General features: G+C 45.2%; 1 protein-coding gene and 1 long non-coding RNA gene across 5 annotated transcripts in view; one reads left to right on the top strand and one right to left on the bottom strand.

Annotated features, from left to right (window-relative positions):
- Nucleotides 1–19,631, bottom strand: part of PAMR1 (peptidase domain containing associated with muscle regeneration 1) — a 157,179-nt gene that overhangs the window by 99,854 nt on the left and 37,694 nt on the right. The gene's annotated exons all lie outside the window — the stretch shown is intronic.
- LOC111090940 lies at nucleotides 7,418–8,462 on the top strand. The gene is made up of 2 exons (XR_005373361.1): nucleotides 7,418–7,595; nucleotides 7,759–8,462. It is a non-coding gene; the product is annotated as an uncharacterized LOC111090940 (long non-coding RNA).

The following is a 19,631-nucleotide window of genomic DNA, read 5'->3' as shown; positions in this document are numbered from 1 at the left end:
CCTCCTGGACCACTCTGCTTTAGATGTAATCAGTCTCTGGATTGAAGTCAAAGGACTCCAATTTTTTTTTTTTAAGATTTTATTTATTTATTCATTAGAGAGAGAGAGAGAGGCAGAGACACAGGCAGAGGGAGAAGCAGGCTCCATGCAGGGAGCCCGATGTGGGACTCGATCCAGGGTCTCCAGGGTCACACCCTGGGCCAAAGGCAGGCGCTCAACCCCTGAGCCACCCGGGCTGCCCAAAGGACTCCAATTTGAACACTGCATCTATACGTTGAGACCACGTAGCCTTGGAAAGTCACAGCTCCGAAGCTCACGCTCTTCGTCTGTCCGGTGGAACTGCATTGGCCCCATAGGACTGGTGTGGGGAGGCAGATTAGATGTCCTGGCACTGCAGAAACATGTGGCAAATGCCCAGGGACACACAGACACTTGGGCAGTGTGCACCCTGCACACAGGTATCTGGGTGAGGGGATGAGCAGAGGCCAGAATCCAGCCCAGCTTCTCCTGACCATGCCATGGGCCCACGACTGTATCTGCCCAGAGGGAACATCTTTCAGTAATTTACATGAATGGACTTTAAAAATGGTTGTGACAGGACCTGGCACACACATTACGTCTCAGTAAACACTAACTGAATCTTTGATCCTTGGCGATCCACATAGGGAGAAAATAAAAGCTATCGTTGCTAAAATAGTAATAACCTAAGCACGCTTTCCAGGGGTGGCAATACAGCAGCGTAGCTAAAAATAAGAGCTTGGAACTCAACCAGGGTTTGAGCCCCAAGACTGTGGCTAGTGACGCTGAGTGACACTAAGCAAGATGCATAACCTCTCTGAGTTTCAGTTTTATCATCTGTAAAAGGGGAATAATTTGAGAGGATTAACGGTGACTACCAGAATTGCCATCTCCTGAATAACTCATGTTCCAAGGGTTCTGGGACCTACTTTTATGAGGAAGGAGACCCCAGATCACCAGAGGTAATTAAACATTCATTACTGTAATTGGTATTTATTAAAGTCCTAATGTGTTCTAGGCTCTGGAGGGCTTGTGCCATCTAAGAATTTTCCGCTTGCCAGATACTGTGCTAAGCATTTCAAACACATGATTTCATCCATACCCACAACCACCCTAACATGTAGATACTGATTGTCTGATCAAGGGGTACTTACAAACTAGTTAAGAAAGCAATGAATCAAGGCTTGAAACTGGGTAAACACAGAACAAGACAGATTGCATTTCAGGAGAAAATAAGTACAAGGATATAGTCTGAACGAGGTGGTGGCTAAGAACTGGAGTTTGTTGCTGGAGGCAACCTACAAAGCCCTCTCTAGAGAATTTGGTATAAATATATAAGGAAGTATTACATAGCGGTCAAAAAATCACAGGTTACAGGTAGGACTAGGGCTAGGGCTCAAACACCGTATTAAAAGAAAAAGTAAGACACAGGGTGGGGTTTAGAACACAACAGAAGATGACAGTAGGTGCCAAACTGTGGGGCTTTACTCATCGAAGAAGTTACCCCAGCCCGGGATGCATCCACCATGGCTGTTGGGAGAAGCCCTGGGTTCACCTGCACCTTCCAGGTGTGGCCACCCAATATGCACTGGAAGCAAGAGCGATTAAAACATGGACCCTGCCCTCAAGGAGCCCACAGCCAGGGTGATTTCCACAAATGAGAAAGTTCTGCTAGAAAATTCCCTCTGCTGCACAGAAGCTTCTCTCCCACAACTGTCTCTCTGGGTGGGCAGATTGATTTTTCTCTCCCAGATGTGCCCTCATGAAGCAGAGGCAACACAGGCCTGGTTAGTGTGGGGAGCGGTGTCAGCTGAGCATGAGCTAGCCATTCTGAAGAAGCTAAGTAACCAACCCAACACTTGCCTCGATAACCCTCCGTTCCTGATGGCTGAATTAGGGGCTGCCCGGCATAAGAAGAATAGGCTCCGGGTTCTGTTGAATCATCTTGACTAACCCCCCTGCCATATAAGGCTCCAAACAGTGCAACCTAATTTTTTTTTTTGTAATGATAAGAATATCCTAGATCTGCAAACATTGAACTTGAAGGAATAATAGCCCAAGACGGCACCAGAACATCAGCCAGGACCTCTTCCAGCCCCTGTCCAGATCCAAGACTCCGTTGGCCACTAACAATGTATATTTGATCCCCAAACTCCTCATATCTCAGTAAAACACGTGGCAAGTGAATTCTCCAGGCTGGCCCAGGACCTCTACTAAACCCCAGCCACTGGCAATCATTACTCACGTGACCTTCCCATGGAATTCTCAGCCCTTGGAACTCATGGTCATTTGACCGTCATTTGGTCAAATACAAAACCCAAATGCTGGGCTGTGGCAATAACTCTCCCATATCTCTCCCCATGGGACACCTAGGACTCCGAGCCTGTGCCAGAGTGGTTAGATCATACCCATAAGCTCCAGTGTGTGGTTTCAGAAAGAATAGGGGACTCCGTGATCTAGAGCAAAGCTGAATTTTAAAGCTAAGGGACCATCATGGATTTATTTGAAAGAGTAAAGCAAACAGGGAATGGCCACCAGAGGGAAATCAGAGATGTGCTAGGATTGGGGTATGGAGGGGGTTCTGGGCAGTGAAGCCACAAAGACACAGCACTAAGCACCCCCTTGGACAGCCTTACCTTCCCATGGGAGTGACAAGGAAGACTTTAAGGTCTTTTTCTTTTAAGTTTTTATTTATTTGTTCATGAGAGACACACCGAGAGAGAGCCAGAGACACAGGCAGAGGGAGAAGCAGGCTCCATGCAGGGAGCCCGATGTGGGGCTCGATCCCAGGACCCCAGGATCACGCCCTGAGCTGAAGGCAGACGCTCAACCGCTGAGCCACCCAGGTATCCCAATATTTTAAAGTCTTTGAGCAATATGTGGCAGCATAAAGACTACTCGACCATCCCTGAACTCAGTGCCACCCTGATCACATGGCAACAGAACCCCTCTTTTCCTGCAAACTTGTGTTTCCACATATTGTATTTGTCACAGAAAGTCCAAGAAAGAACGACTCACCCCCACAGACTCTACCCCATTTTTCAGATGGAAAAACAATCCCAGGGAGAGAAGTAACTTACCCAAGGTCAGGGACATTGTGGGAGTATGAGGAATGTAGGGAGAAGTTGCCACTTCCTTTGCTTGGTCCTGGGACTAATTACCAGCACCCCCCAAAGAACAGGTCATGAATCTCACTGGCTCAACGTCCCATCTAATGGAATGTGAATGTAGGCTGTGATGTCAAAGTTCATTCAGATCAGTCCTCTGATTTCATGAATGGGGAAACAGGAACTTTTCACCTCACTGTTACTCTTGTTAAAACATTTATCCATCACTTCTCATTTAGCCAACTTCTCTAACTCCTTTTAGGGCCCCAGCACTACACCGCAGCCCCAGGACAACTCCTGTGGGTGAGTGACCATCCAGGTGGTGAAGCACAACTTCCCAATGACATAGACGCATGGGCTTCGAGAGCATCACGACGGCCAAGGTGTGAAGGTGATACTCTAGGGTCAAGCCTGTTGAAGATAAGAAAATGTTCTACTTGTCCGGAAATTCAATGTCACTTTGGGGCAGAAATTCCATCACCAGCCTTGGCTTTTGCTCTCTCCCTCCCATTTTGGACATGGGTCAGAAATCCAAGCTCCAGGCTGTCCTTGTCTTTCTCTACTCTCTGCTCTGTTATCAAGGTTACCCCTTACCAGAAGTCACCCCTGCAACCTCCCACAGCGATTCCCTGACTCTGACACTTACTTATTTGAAGTCTACCTCAGCTCTGCCTTGGCTCATGGGCTGTCAGCCAACCTCCTCCAACCTGTATGGTCCCCTAGCCTCAACCCTCACAGGGGCTGCCTAAGCCCAGCTCCTCCACCCAATCACCACACTCAAAGCCTCTGAGCCTGAGAAGGGCAGGAAAACCTCCAGAAATGTTTTAGATTTGAGAGACTGTCTTTTCCTCCTGTAGAAGAATTAGGAAGAAGCCCTTGTCTCTTTGAAGAAGATTTTAAATCTTGTTCCACAAGGAAGAGACACATTCAAGACCTCATACCAACGGAATCATGATTCTTGACATTCAACAGCCTTCTATGTTTTCAAGATTCTTTGGCAGGGATCATCCTATGCATTGTATCCGAGAGCCACTAGGCTTCCTTCAACAACACAATGAAATTCGAAGATAGACATTTGCCGAGACATTGATCTGCTCCACCTACTACAGCAGAGACTCCATCCAGCAGGCTCATGGTTAGACCTCGTTTCGAGTCTAACCATATGCCATATGATTGTGCTCCAGCCAAGCAAATAGCAGGGCAAGTGCTCTATGTCACTTCCAAGCCTGGCACATAAAACATCCTGTGATATGCACTGCTCTCTCCTTCCTCATCTGCCTGCTAAATGGAACACTCCAAGATTCCAGAAGAGAGCAGAGCCACAAGATGGAAAGCTCCTGGGTCCAGGAGTCACCTTGGAAAAGAACAGACCAGAGACACCCATGTCAGACTGTGCAAAAGGGAAAAATAACCTTTTGCTGAGTTAAACTACAGAAACGTGGGGATAATCCATTACAGCAGCGAGACTACTTTGACTAATTCATTACTCCTTTTTCCGCAGACACCAACCTAAGTCAATCCAAGACAGAATAATCCTCTAGCTTCAAGAATCTATTTATGATAAAAGCATCTTGAGGGTAATAGACAAATAGAAAATATTTGCCACATATTTCATACTCATCTAAATATAAAAAAGAAATTATCAAAGGATATAAACATAACTCACAGAATTACAAATGACTAGAAAATGTATGAGAAGATGTTGAACCTCATTAGTGATCTGAGAAATGCAAATTAAGGTAACAATGAGATATAATCTTTCACCAATTAGATGAGTTTGGCAATATTCAGTGCAGGCAAGGGTTTGGGGGAAAGGGCACTTCCAGATACTTTGGCTAGGAGAGCAAATTGGCTCCACCTATTAAAACATAAGAATGGGTTTCCTATTAAAATGTAAAATGTGTGGACCTTCTGGATTAGCAATCACACTTCCAGGAATACTTATATAAGGACACAAGGATATATGTCAAAGGATTACTCGTTTCAACATCACTTATGATATCAAAAACCCACCTAAATAACTATTAATGGAAGAATGGTTACAGAAATTAGCCCGTGTAGCATACAAAATGTTATGCGGCCATTCAAGAAATGTGTAAACTGTCATCCAAGTGAAAAAACCCAGTTTAGGATTCTAAATGAGGAGATGCTTACATGTGACAGATTACTGGATGGGACTTTCCGATTGCATTTGAATTCCACTAAGGCCCAAAGCTGAAAACAACTAGGGGAAAAGTCCCCATGCATTTGAAGGAGAAGTTCTAGATACATCCATGCAGGTCTTACCTTCCTCATCTGGAAGAGGCCCTCCAAAGAGGCCCTCCACTTTCACTCCCACTCGCCCACCTCCAGGTCACATAGGAAGAGGCTGAGATGCCAGAGAGAAAATCTCTTGGAGGGAATTCTTAGGAGTAAAGAAGAGTTCAGAGGGACTTAGGAGTAAAGAAGAGTTCAGAGGGAGATACATCCCAAGAGAGCTACTCGTGCAATCTTGGTTTGTCTGCTGGGAGTTATGGTCAGACCTCACCCTTCAGCCAATGTGTCCAGGAACAACTTACAAGCCCACCACCAGGTGCTGCTACCTAAGTAGAGTGCCAAAGAGTTCTGGAAGAATCTGAAATGTAGCCCCCAGAGTCTGAGCCAAGAAGGGCTTACCTCTAACCTAGAGAGTACGAAGGTGGGAGGCTGGCCAGAGCTACCTGTGATGTTGGGGGTCGGGACAGGGCAGCAGCAGAACCCCCTGTACCTCCAAGCATGCTGTGGAGGCATGAGGTTTCCTACAGGCTGAGTCACAACCACCCCTTAAATCACCAGGCCCAGACCAAGAGTACAAATGGAGACCCACAAATGTCTAAATACTTCTAAAGTATGACTCAAGCTAAATAAAACATGTCCTACCATCCTACCTTGAAAATTTCATAATGGCCTAGAGAGCGGGATTCAAAGAAAGAATTCTCATGATCCTTGGAATTCATTCCTGAATGCAACGCTCGTGAGAGCTGGCCCTGCCAGGTCTCCCTTCCTTTCCTGCCGCCACGGTCCTGCTCCAGCACATGCACACAAGCGCCATCCACATTCCCAGAGAGCAGCACCCCTCGGCCATTCCTTGGGCCTCAAGATGTACTTACCTGCAATGAATCCCAGGTGAACCTGGGAAAGAAACCCTCAAGGGCCTTGGAAGCAGGTCCGAGGCCACGCAGGCAGGGAATTCCAGGGTCCTGTTACCCAAATGAGGACTAGAAGGACTGCCTGAGCTCCAGGTAGGAACATCCTCATGGATCTGCTGATTCCTCACACAGTTGAAGAGCTACAGATAGAGAAGGGCAAGCGAGGGGGGGTTCCCCAAAATGGTGGGGTACCTGGCCGGTACCCTTTTTATCCAAGTCTGGAGGCAGCACTGTGCCAAAAGAACTCTACGGAAGAGAATGAGGCTGGGGGCAAGTAGACCCAGGGGTGTACCCCAGGGGTAGGGCTCAAGTTTGAGGAGCATTAAACTCATGAAATGGTATAAAGGAGATTGGTTTCCCTGTGGAGTGAGAGTCATGGGGTCTCTGAAGAGCCAGCATTTGGCATCTGCCAAATAGATTACAACAATGCCAATAAAATAAGATGGCGCAGAGCCCCAAAGCACAGCAGGGTGCAAGGAGTTTCAAAGAACCCATCATATCACTGCCACCCCTCCTTCCCCATCATGTCAGCACTAAGTTGGGGTCGGGTGTCGTGGTGGGGGTGGTGGGGACAGAAACCAAATGAGAGGAGATTCAAATTTTCATTTATACGGGGCTGGACTTTCTCAGACCTGCCAGACGTCCAAAAGCTAGGGGGCCATCCGAGATGCCTTCAAGGGACTGGGGAGGGGTCTCATTAGAGACCACTTGAAGCAAGAAACCGGAGGGAAATCCTACCACCTACCAACTGCAGCCCAGCCGGCTGCACCGGCTCAGTGACAGCCCCCTCCCCCACAAACCCCCACCCGCTAGCAACAACACATAGTAGCAGTCACCCCAGAAGAGGAAGGATGAAACAGGGGAGGGGAATTTTTGACTTTCCACTCAAACATTCTGAGTCACTTTTGTTTAAAACAATTTCTAGAAAGGCGTATGAGGTTTTGAATGACACATAACTGCCTCCATTTGCCCAATACGGCAAAACTCTTCGACCCAGGAGTTAAAAACCAGGCCAAACATGAGCTCTAACTGGGGTATTACTTATTTCCCTTCCTAATGTTGCCACAAGGCCAAGCTCTATGATTTTCCCTGGGGGGTGTGGGGGGGGAGAAGTTGTTTATTATTCCAACTGTTGCCATAGCAGTCAGTGTTTCCATGTCACCGCCTTGTTCTCCCCAGACGTGACTCCACTAATACATGTTCCAGACCTGCAATCCCAGGGTTCTGGCCAGAAGGAAACAGATACGCGCTGCTGTAAAATCCACTGAGGAGGCCAGCCCTGCCCTGAAGTCTGCGTCCCAAGGTTTGCAACCACTGCATCAGCAAGCAGGGGAGAGTGGAGCCTGTCTTTGGACCAACAGGGCAGGATCCTGAGGAACTTTAGCCAATCTCATGATCTCCCATCCCCCCACCCCACCCACACCTTTGGTCCCAGCCATCCCAGAACAGACCCCATCTCATAAAAGCAACAGGAAGAAGACACCAGAACCTGCAGATCAGTTCCTTGAGAGCCTGGCCCTGACATGGGCTCCAGGACACGAAGAATCTGGACCATCCTTCAATCCTCATCAAAGACCTCTGCTGTGTGGCTATCACCAAGTCTCCCAACCTTGGTGGATGATCCTGTCTCATTTATCATTCAAAAAGAATAGTAAATAAACAGGCCGCCAGCAGGCAAACTACGCCAAGGATTCTATGGGGCTGTATGTTTCTACTGGCCACCTTACCCTGATTTGGTGTTTTTGTTGAATTCTTTCTCCCCATGCTGTGACTCATCTCTTCTGATTCTTGTCTCCTCTCTGTCCCACTTACCACACATTCCTTCAGCCCCTCCAATTAGTTGCTTACTGCAGGCTGTCAGCAACAGAATTACAGCAGAACAAAATACAAGGATTGGCTTATTTTAATCTCACATGCTTGTCTGGACATAGAAACACCCCTGGAAAAGTACGTTACACAGAGGACCTGGAGTCAGGGGTGGGAGGGAAACTCTCACTTACCCAACAAATTCTGATTGTGCACCTGATACCCACCAAGCATCGTTCCAGGTACTTGGGATACATCAATGAACAAAAAGGCAGGAATCACTCTCCTGGTGGATTTTTTATTTGGTCAAAGGAAGACAAAGAAAATACCCCCCCCCCCCAAAAAAAAAACCCTAAATGACTTAGTATAATAAAAATGATGTGTTGGGGCACCTGGGTGTCTCGGTCAGTAGGTATCTGATTCTTGATTTCGGCTCAGGTCATGAGCTTGGGGGTCATGGGATCAGGTCCCAGGTTGGGTTCTATGCTGGGCATGGAACCTGCTTGAGATTATCTCTCTTCCTCTCCCGCTGCCCCCCTCCCCTTAAAAAAAAATGATGTGCTATGAAAAACAGTGCAAGTAGAGCAGGGAACTCAGAGTGCAGGGAGGAGAGCTACAGTTTTAAACTGGTGGACAAGAAGGCCTCACTGAGATGATAGAATTTGATCGAAGGCTTGCAGGAGGTGACGAGTCATGGGGATACCTGGAAGAGCATTCCAGGGACAGGGCACAGCTGGTGCAAAGGCCATGAGGCAGAAGCATGCCTGGTGTGTTAGAGAAATAGCAAGGGCGCCAGTGTGGCTGGAGCAGAGTGAACAAGAGGGAGAAGAGGAGGACAGGGGTCAGAAAGAAGCGCCTAAAGGGCCATGATCCAGACTTTGGGTTTTCTCTGAGTAGGACAGGGAACCTGGAATGAGCACACACTACAGCGAGACAGGCCATAGCATGGAGCCCAGTTAGAAGGTGATTGTGGTCATTGAAGAGAGAGTGAGATGCTGGCTCCCACCAAGCTGGTAGCAGATTCTGAATTAAAAAAAAAAAAAATTCTTTTTTTTTAAGACACTTTATTTTTTAAAGGAGTTTTAGGCTCACAGAAAAATTGAGTGGTAAGTACAGAGAGTGCCCATCTACCCTCTGCCCCACACACATACATCCTACCTCTCTGTCAACATCCTGTACTCCATGGCTACGTTTGTTATAACAGATGAACATACGCTTACCCATCATTATCCCTCAAAGCCCATAGTTTACATTAAGTTTCCCTCTCGGTCTTGTACCTTTAATGGTGTACATTTTGACACATATATAGCAACACCCACCACCACTGTAGTGTCATACATCATAGTTTTACTGCCTTAAAAAGCTTCTGTGCTCTACTCATCCCTCCCTCTCCCTCAACCCCTGGCAACCAGTGATCTTTTTACTGTCCCCATAGTTTTGAATTTCTAGAATGTCATATAGTTGGAATCATACACTGTGTAGCCTTTCCAGATTGGCTTCTTTCACTTAGTAATATTCATTATGTTCCCTCCATGTCTATTCAGGGTTTGATAGCTCATTTATTTTTAGTGCTGAATAATGTTCCATTGTCTGGATGTACCACAGTTTATTTATCCATTCCCCTACTGAAGGACATCTTGGTTGCTTCCAAGTTTTGGCAATTATGAATAAAGCAGCTATAAGCATCCACGTGCTCACTTGTGTGTGAACACAAGATTTTAAAAATTCATTTGGGTAAATACTAAGGAGCATTCTGGACTTATTTCGGTACCAGAATTTCTTAACGGATTAGGGTGTGTAAGAAAAATAGAGAAGGGGAAGACCTTGGATAAAGCAGTTTGGTGTGGGGGGGAAATCCAGAAGTTAAATCTTGATCATGTTAATGGAGGAGGTTCATTAAATACGAAAGTGGAGAAAACAAGTTAACCATTATTATACTAGCCTGGAGTCCAGGAGAGACTTTTGGTAGCGATATAAAGTGCGGAGTCATTGACACAGAGATGAACTTAAAACCAGGATATCATGACGTCACCAAGGGAGTGAGTATAGAGGAGAATGTCGAGGACGGACCCCAGGGGCCCTCCAATCATAAGAAGAAGAAGACAAGAAGAGAGGAATCACAAGGAACGGAGAAGCAACAACCGGTGAACAGGAGGAAAACCAAGAGAATGGGATGCACAGAAGCCCACTGAAGAAAGCATATCAAGGAGGAGGGAGTGACGAGCTGTGCAGATGCCAGGGCCGAGTCTGTTACGATGGGAACTGAGAACTGACCGTGGATTAGACGACATGGAGGTCAGTGATCTGACCTTGAACAAGAATTGTTTTGTGGCGGAGACAAAAGAAGGACCGGGGTAGATTTAAGACATGCATTGTCAGTAGGGTGATAGCATTCCCAAGGGAGGGAAAATCGATTCTTGGGAGATGGAAAAAACCTTGCTCTTGTTATGTCCAGCCCACAGATAAACAGATAGGACATAAACAACTACACAGGACGTCTGTGGTATTAACAAGTCACGGGGGAGAGGAGGAGGTTTAAAAAACAGCCCAAAGATGCATGCTGGGGTACAGTAATGACAAAAGCAAGCGTGAGAAACACTGGTTCAGGAGAGAATGTGAGGAAAAGCCTCAGAGGCAGAGAAGATAAACAATACTCCAATGACCTTTGCCGCCAACCGGGTCACAGGAACAGAAGAGCACGGGTGGCCAGAGTGGGGTTCAGGGAAGTGCCTCTGGAATATTTAATAATGATAACATATATGTAGAGCTTATAAGGTGTTTATCAGAGACCAAACGCTGTTCCTTACCCTTTACAGATGGTAGCTGCATGGAAATCAGTTCTTCCCCTCCTTAATCCTGAGAGTGGGTCATCGTCCGGTTCAGTCATTAGGGAATTGGAATCAAGGAGGAGTTAGGGAACTGGCCTGCCCAGGATCACGCAGCCAGGAAGTGTCAGACCTGAGATTTATACAAAGGCCGTCTGGGTCCTGAATCAACATTTTAGATTTATCATAGGTCCTTTTATATTGTCTGACTTTGTTCTCTGTATTTCCTACACAATCGCACATTGTCAAAAACGAATATTTGGCATTTGTTCCCTAAAATCTATCACTCATTCTCTCTTATGGCAAATTCCTCTAGGGTGTGCTCCTGTCTCCTTTGTCTTTGGCTCCTTTTCTCTCTGGAGACCTCTTCATTCTCCTTCGGCTTCCCAAACCCCAAATTATTATGCCTTTATCTCCAGAGCAATTCACACTTGCCCATCTGAATTCAGCCAGGAAGAGGGGTGGGGTGGGGGGGGTGGAGGGGAGTGTTTTACCCTCTTCAATCTGAAAAGTCCATCAAGACTCATCGAGGTGACCTCCCTTGAAAAAGTTACCCACTTCTGGGATCCCTGGGTGGCTCAGAGGTTTGGCACCTGCCTTTGGCCCAGGTCGTGATCCTGGAGTCCCGGGATCAGGTCCCACATAGGGCGCTCTGCATGGAGCTGCTTCTCCCTCTGCCTGTGTCTCTGCCTCTCTCTCTGTGTGTCTCTCATGAATAGTTAAATAAAATCTTTAAAAAAAAAAAAAGTTACCCACTTCTAAAAGGGAATTTTTTTTTTAATTTATTTTATTTTATTTTATTTTATTTTATTTATGATAGGCACACAGTGAGAGAGAGAGAGAGAGAGGCAGAGACACAGGCAGAGGGAGAAGCAGGTTCCATGCACCGGGAGCCCGACGTGGGATTCAATCCCGGGTCTCCAGGATCACGCCCTGGGCCAAAGGCAGGCGCTAAACCGCTGCGCCACCCAGGGATCCCTAAAAGGGAATTTAAATATGGTGAAATTAAAAACAGGGAATTAGGGGCCTCTGGGTGGTTCAGTCGGTTAAGCATCTGCCTTTAGCTCATGATCAAGCCCTGCCTTGGGCTCGCTGCCCAGCAGGAATCCTGCTTCTCCCTCTCCCTCTGCTCCCCCACTCCTGGTCTCTCTCTATCTCAAATACATAATAAATACAACCTTAAACAAACAAACAAACAAACAAAAAAGAAACACAACAGGGAATTGGTGCCCCCCCTGGAATACAGAAAGGCAGCCAGCCATTTTATTTGTTAAATTATAATTTTTCCCACTACACAAGAATCTCCATTCACCCCCCTCATCCCCTCCGCTCACACTTCTCCCCCTCCCCACACCCACCCTGTGGCATTTACTCCCACAGACAGTGGCTTTATTAACATAACCCAAAAGCAGTTTGGGGGAAATTCATGTTAAAAAAAATATATCCTCTGCCTTAACCAGGAGAACTTTTCAGGGAAAACTATATTTGAAGATGTTAAGCTTAAAAATAAAACTGCCAGTCATTTTACCAGCAAAAGATGGGTTCATTCAGGATAACAGAAAATTGCAGTCCAAGACAAACAAGTTATGGGAAAAGCACAGGCTAGTCTGCAGAACAAAGCACAGAAAGTTCTTTATAGAGGAAATGAGGAGGTTGGGAGCCACTGTTGTAAACCCAAAAGCCACTGGAGAAAACCGGGAATTGGAAGGATAGTGGCTTCTCATTGGCTGAGTCGTGACTGTCTCTCATTGGCTGGGTTGTTGCTGGGGAGAAGGAGAGACTTTCTTCCTCCTACAAAGTGCTTCCGGAGTGAAGCATCCAGCGCAACTGGGTCCACAATTGTTGAGGAGTGGTAGGGCATGAGCAACCCCCGCTGCCAGCCTCCCGACTCCATTCAGTGAGGTCTCCCATTATTAATTTTCACAGAGACTACATTTTTGCATAATTGTCTTAATCCGGGATGCCTGAGTAGCTCAGCAGCTGAACATCTGCCTTTGGCTCAGGGCATGATCTCAGAGTCCCAGGATCGAGTCCCACATCAGGCTTCCTGCATGAAGCCTGCTTCTCCCTCTGCCTGTGTCTCTGCCTCTCTCTCTCTCTCTCTCTCTCTCTCTCTCTGTCTCCCATGAATAAATAAAAAAAATCTTTTTTTTTTAATTGTCTTAATCCTTCACATAACAGGTTTACACCAAGGCAAGGCACAATGATTTAATTGTGCCTTAGATGAGCCCTATCCAGCAGTAAAGATATATCTGTCCATGACAAATTAATTATTCCAGAATAGAGACACACTTCATATTTCTCCTTGTTGTCCAACTCTTAACCACTGAAATCAAACACACCCACTCATATTTCCAAAGACAAATATCAGCTACAGAGGCAGTATAGTCATCCTATAAGGAGAAGGAGAAATATTGTATTTTTCCGTACAAGTCCCTATTTATGTGTCTATGAGTCCTTTCTGTTACAATATAGAATGTCACTTCCTGTCCCACCCCACCCAACTCCCAAACCTCACCCTTTGAAATTCTGTTCCTCTGGTAGCAATATGCCCCCATGATACTTCCCCCTTGGCTCCAGCCTGAGCTTAGAGAGAGTAATCACTCGTAAAGGGAATGTTCAATTCCTGGCCCAGGGCTGTTCTCGTCCTGAAGGATGGCTAAAGAAGCTATTTTCATCTGGATTATGGAATGTCTTAGGCTCTAACTGCACCTTTCCCCCCATTGTCCCGCTCAAGAATTATATATGAATAGGAATATGCAGAAGGAACATTGCTTTACAGATCATCCTGAACCCACTCTCATGTCTCAACCTAAATCACTATTAGCTCATAACTGCGTTTGTGATTGATCGCAAACTACTTGTAGCATATCTGGCTACTTATTGCAGGTACACGGCAATTCTTGGGTTGAGATCTACTGAAACAGAAGAGAAAGAGGAGAAGTCCACAGACCAGAGTAAGAGGTTCAGTGAGTCCAAGTTAAGAAAGTCATGAGCACAAGACAGGAAGTAGCAAGGCTAAGAGTCTGAGAAACAGGGCCAAAACTTTCAGAGAAGGTCTGAAACCTGTACTTAAGGAACTTTATGACTTTAGAAAAGACTTAAAACCTTTTTTGACCCTGGGTGGTTTTTGTGAAAAGGGGATAATAATCATATGTACCTCACAGCATGGCTCTGAAAAATTACAAGTGACAATACCAGTTAAAGAGTAAACAAAAGGCAACGCCACATGGTCCTGGCTTCACCAGTGATGCACAACCCATGCAGTCATAATCCTATGGGAGGGGAAGAGGAGTCTGGGTTGAAAGTTTTACAAAATAGTTTCCATATTATTGATAAAGAAAACATTTCAATCCATCTGCACATTGCACAGATGTTTTAATTTTTCAAACATGTAGCTGATTTTGCAATAATGTGAAGTTATTGCTTAGGCTGTATTTATATGATGGGAAACCAATGTTTTGAGACAATAAAATGGTCCATATATCGTTGCATGTTATCTAGATGAGCCATTTGAAGGTATCCAGCTTTGAAATCTGTCCTGGATCCAAGCTATTTTGACTAAGTGTTTTGAAGTTAAATAGTGTGAAACTTACCCAGAAATCTTAGTACTCAGATAAATAGGTTTCTAAAGAGTTTTAAATTGTTTGGATTTAAAACTCTTTAATTTTTAGATAGTATAAAAATGTTACAAAAATATTTTGCCTAAGCGGTCTGGTTTTAAAAAACAAGTTTGAAACCAAACAGCCTTGCCCTGTCTTAAAAAACCACTTATATGTTATGAAAACCACATGAAATGGATCCCAAATCAAATAATTTTAAGGAAACCATTCCAAAACCAGTATTTTGACAAACTTTCCAAATTTAACTGTTGAATGACTCTCAAAATTCCAGAGAAACCAGATGTAACTTTCATGTTTTCAAACTTCACAAAATGCCTTATTCTTTTCCACTCCTAGTTTATTTTAACTGTTGGCCTAGAAGACTCAAAACAGAGAGTGCGAGTATAGTTTAGCAACTAAAAACATGCAGAGAAGAAAGGGACTCCCATGGTGGGAGGAAGAAAGGGCCTGTTTTTGAGTGAAGCCCGGGTTGGGATTCCTTTTCTATTATCTGTGGCATCTTGGCACCATCCTTACCCAGTTTTGAACTGCAATTTCTGTCTTAGATTGGGTTCTGTTACAAAGGAGAGCATGGGCAACGGCTTTCGTGCAGGCATTCAGATATTTGGGGAAATGACCAAGGAAAAGGCCTGGGAACTGAAAGATGGAAGAGGCACATCAGGAAAGAAAGAAAGCCATCACCAGGGGTAGTCTAGAGTTAGCCACCACTGTGGGTAGCTGGGCCCCATAGTACAGGGACCTCATGGGGGTGACGGAGAAGGCCCAAGGGACAAAAAGAGGGGATGGTTCTCAACAGGCTCCATTGTCCATCCCTCCACCGCCCACTCGCAGATCATGCGTGCATGAGTGCCAGATGGGTTCCTGCAGACTTCCCAAGCAGCAGAGTCACAGAAGTCCCGAGGCGGTGAAGCAGATCTGAATATATCATCTTAAGATAGGCTATTTTGGCATGAGGATTATTTTAAGCTGAAAGCAACTGATAATCAAAAGATGCAAAAAGAAACCTTGTCAGGATTTCCCTTATCTGTCTAAAAGCAGCAACTTCTGGGAAAGGAGGCTGCAGTGAGTTCCCTCTCAGGGAAGTGTCATGGCCACAAAGAAACCAGAAAGACCACTTGGACCTGTATAAACAAACATTATCACAAACTTTCTTATCTCCCCTCAAAACCTATTTGTCTTTTCTAAAGAAGTCTAAGAAGTTCTTCCCATTGAAGAACTCTTCTCCCCCCTTCCGTTTCTCCTGCTAAGTTAGGTATATTATCCTCTAATTTTAACCATTTCATGAGCTAGGTACTTTTGTTAACTTCCACATGCAAATAACACTTTTTCTTCTGTTCATCTGTCTTTGTCAGTTTAATTTACAGGCTTCCAGAAGAAGAACCTAAGAGGGCAGAGGAAAAGTTCTTCCTCTCCAACAGCAGAAAGCAAGAGAAGTGAGGCACAGTCTGGACAAGTGTGGCCGGGTAGGTTACACCTATGCCAAGCTGGTTGTTGCAGCAGTGACTGGACTAAATGGTGAGCCCAGAGGACATGAGCACAAGAGGGATCCAATGCAGTTTCCTCATCTATGGGGGTTAAAAAAAATTACAGGGGCTTCATTGGCAGCGCCTATGCTTCAGCATCTGCTAGTCCTTGAACTAAAACACCCTCTTTCCTTATCTGCTGGGTGAGCGATTCATCATCAAGTTCCTTATCTCTGTACTTTTTCCAGATATAAAGCAAAGGAGGGTCCTTTCTCCTCTCCTTGTCTTCCTCTAGGTCCCTGAAAGCCACTTCTGTCCTTCTGTCCTTCCCCTGCTCAAATACCACCACCACCACCACCAATTCCTACACTCTTCTGGCATGAAGGGCTAGCTCACCCAATTGTCCAGACTAGGAAAGGTTCTCTCTTTCGGGCTAACTTGATCCTTCCTCCTTCCCGAGGTAAGCACACTGGGGTCAGGGCCTAGGGTCTCCCCTCTTAGGATCAGTCCCTGAGACTGGTCAGGATGAGGCAGCCTTTGAAGATAGTGGGAGGGAAGGAAGAACAATTGACCCCAGCCCCACAGTCCCTCATCCCTTGTCATCAGCTCATAGATTCGATGTGCTGGTCCCTAGAGGCCTCAGTCTATTTGGTTCCCCTGTTACAACATAAGCTCTATAAGAGCAGGAATTTTCATTTTATTCACTGATGTATCCCAAATGCCTGGATCAGAGCTTGGCACATAGGAGGGACTCCGTGATTGTTTAATGAATTAATGAATCCACAGGGGAAAGGAGCATGATTGGAGCCCCCCAAAACCCTCAATCATCCCTTCTAGACAGGAATGGGCTCTCCTTTGTGCTCCCTCAGCACATCCCAGTATAGCACTTAACACATTATAATTATTTGATATGAAATCCAGCTCTCATGTTTGACTTGGAGCTTCCCAAGGGCAGAGATTTTATCTTCTATTTGTCTTTGTCTCCCAAAGGCCCAGCAGCACAGGGACTGACTCCTAGAAGGTCCTCAAAAATAACAGCTAGATAGATGACAAAGATAAGGAATGCAATAATATTACATTTTAATTGTCTTTTATTTCTAGTGCCAAAGATTGTTTTGCTTTAAAGTTAGAACATATGACTAACAAATCATTCCGGAGCTTGTTTGAGAACTCTGAACAGAAATGGAAAAAAACAAGATAAATCAGAAGGGAAAGACCAATGGGTAAATGTAGACAGTGACTCTTGGCTCCTCAGCATCTGTTTTTAAAATTCAAGGAGCGTGAGTGAGTCAGGGGGAAGGGTGTACAGTTCTCTGAGAATTTGCCAACATTGTTATCAAAATTACAACACCACGAAGGAGAAAAGGGACTCGAGGATATAAGGACAGAAGCTGTTAAAACTGTAAAGAAATAGAGGCACCTCGGTGGTTTAGTCACTTGAGTGTCCAACTCTTGATTTCGGCTCCTCATGATCTCAGGGTCATGAGATCAAGCCCCAAGCTGGGTTCTGTGCTGAGTGCAGAGCCTACCTACGAGTCTCTTTCTCCCTCTCCTTTTACCTCTCTCTCTCTCTCTCTCTCTCAAAAAAAAAAAAAAAAGTAAAGAAATATAGGGATGGCAAATACATGGCACCTATGGCAAAAAATTGCCCCCCCCTGCCCTGTGCCCTCACTCCTCCCCTTCACTCTGCCATCCTTGGTAACCATCACTGATCAATTAGATAGAGCATGTGTTTCCATCAAGGAAAAGTCCTGCCCAACCAAGACAGCAGAAGAACTCTAATGGTTATTCCTGGCTGAGATCAAGAGTTCTCACACCTAGATAAACTTCGGACTCACCTGGCATCTTCATCACCTCAGGCTGCCATAACAAAATGCCTCAGACTGGAGGGCTTAAACCACACACATCTATCTCTCACAATTCTGGAGACCGGGAAGTCCCAGGTCAAGGTGCTAGCCAGGTACATTTCATTCTGAGATGTCTTTTCTTGGTTTATAGGTGGCAAGTTCTATGGTGTCCCTTCTTATAAGGGCACAAATCCCATCGTCAGGGCTTTATCCTCATGACCTCATCTAAACCTAATTATCGCCCAAAGGCCCCATCTTCAGGTACTATCACACTGGGGGTTACAGCTTTAACATATGAATACAGGGGGAGCCCAATTCAGTCCATAGCATCTGGGCAGCTCCCTAAATATTCAGAGGCCTGAGCCACCCCCTTGAGATCTTGATTTAGCAGGCTGGAGGCAGAGCACAGGAATCTGAGGGCTTAAAAGTCTTCCTGTGAGGAGTATTTTATCACTGGCATGGCTTAGAACTGCAGATGCAATTCTAATAAATAAAGAGCAGACTGACCTTCCATCAGTTTTATTCTTGTTTTTAAATTCTCTACAGCGACACATTCCCTCATTGCCTACACCCGTGCCATAACTTAATCCACCACTGTAGAGCCCTTGGCTCTTTTTGTAAGTAACTTTCATTTGCGTAGACTGGAAGTTCCTTGAAGTCAGAGGATCCACCTGTTTTTCACTCTCGTATCCCCAGCACCTAGCAGGGCTTGGCGTAAGGTAGATGCTCAGTGATATCTGGTCAATGAAAGAGAATCAACTCAGGTTGGGGCATGGCTGTCCCAGACACCATGGTGCCACTCGACCCATCCTACAGCATCTAACTGGGAAACCCCTGTCTGTGAACAGCCATGGTCCTCCAAAACAGTCACGAGGAAGAGACGGAATAAGGACAAGGTAAGTCACTCCTTTATTCACCTAAATGTCTTTATTAAAAAACATTCCAAGATCATGATCATGTATGTGTGTGTATGTGTGACTGTGTTTTTTCTTTTACTAAATGATAGTGTGGAACTGCGTACGTGGCTATTGTGCAGGTGAAAAGGGGCCAGTGCAAACTGAGATGTGCTGGAAGCTCAAAATACAAACCTATTTCAGACTTAGTATTTTAAAAAAGAATGTAAAAGATTGCATTGACATTCTTCTATTAATTATATGTTAAATACTTTGGGTATGTTGGGTTCATCAAAATTTTTTAAATCAAATTTTTAAAATTTGATTTAAATTTTTTAAATCAAATTTTTGATTATGCTATGATGATAATCATCAGCTAAGTCTGGCTACAACTGGCAGTGAATATCCGATAGACTAAACTCAGGAAAGAATGTCAGGTACTATCTGACAAACTGAATAAAGAAGCCAGAGTTGCCAAAAAGCACTTTTTAAAAAATACCTTATTTTTATTTATTTAAGAAAGAGAGTGAGAGAGAGCAGAGCAGGAGGGAGGGGCAGAGAAAGAAGCAGGCAACCGCCGAGCTGGGAGCGGGACACAGGGCTTGGTCCCAGGACCCCGGGATCATGACCTGAGCCAAAGGCAGACACTTAACAGGCTGAGCGACCCAGGTGCCCTACCCAAAAGCATATTATAGACACTGCCCACCTAAGCAGTTGGAACTAGCCTTTTTCTTTCTTTTTCTTTTTTTTCTTTTCTTTTTTTTTTTTTTTTTTTTTGAGCAGGGAGCCTGACTGGGGTAGAACTAGCATTTCCTGACACAGAGGTATGTCACTAGTGCTTTGTTATAAAAAATCATTAAAATTAAGTTAGAATATATCAAT

This window comes from Canis lupus, chromosome 18, assembly GCF_011100685.1.
Source record: "Canis lupus familiaris isolate Mischka breed German Shepherd chromosome 18, alternate assembly UU_Cfam_GSD_1.0, whole genome shotgun sequence".
Classification (NCBI taxonomy): domain Eukaryota; kingdom Metazoa; phylum Chordata; class Mammalia; order Carnivora; family Canidae; genus Canis; species Canis lupus.
This window is presented reverse-complemented; position numbering and strand designations above follow the sequence as displayed.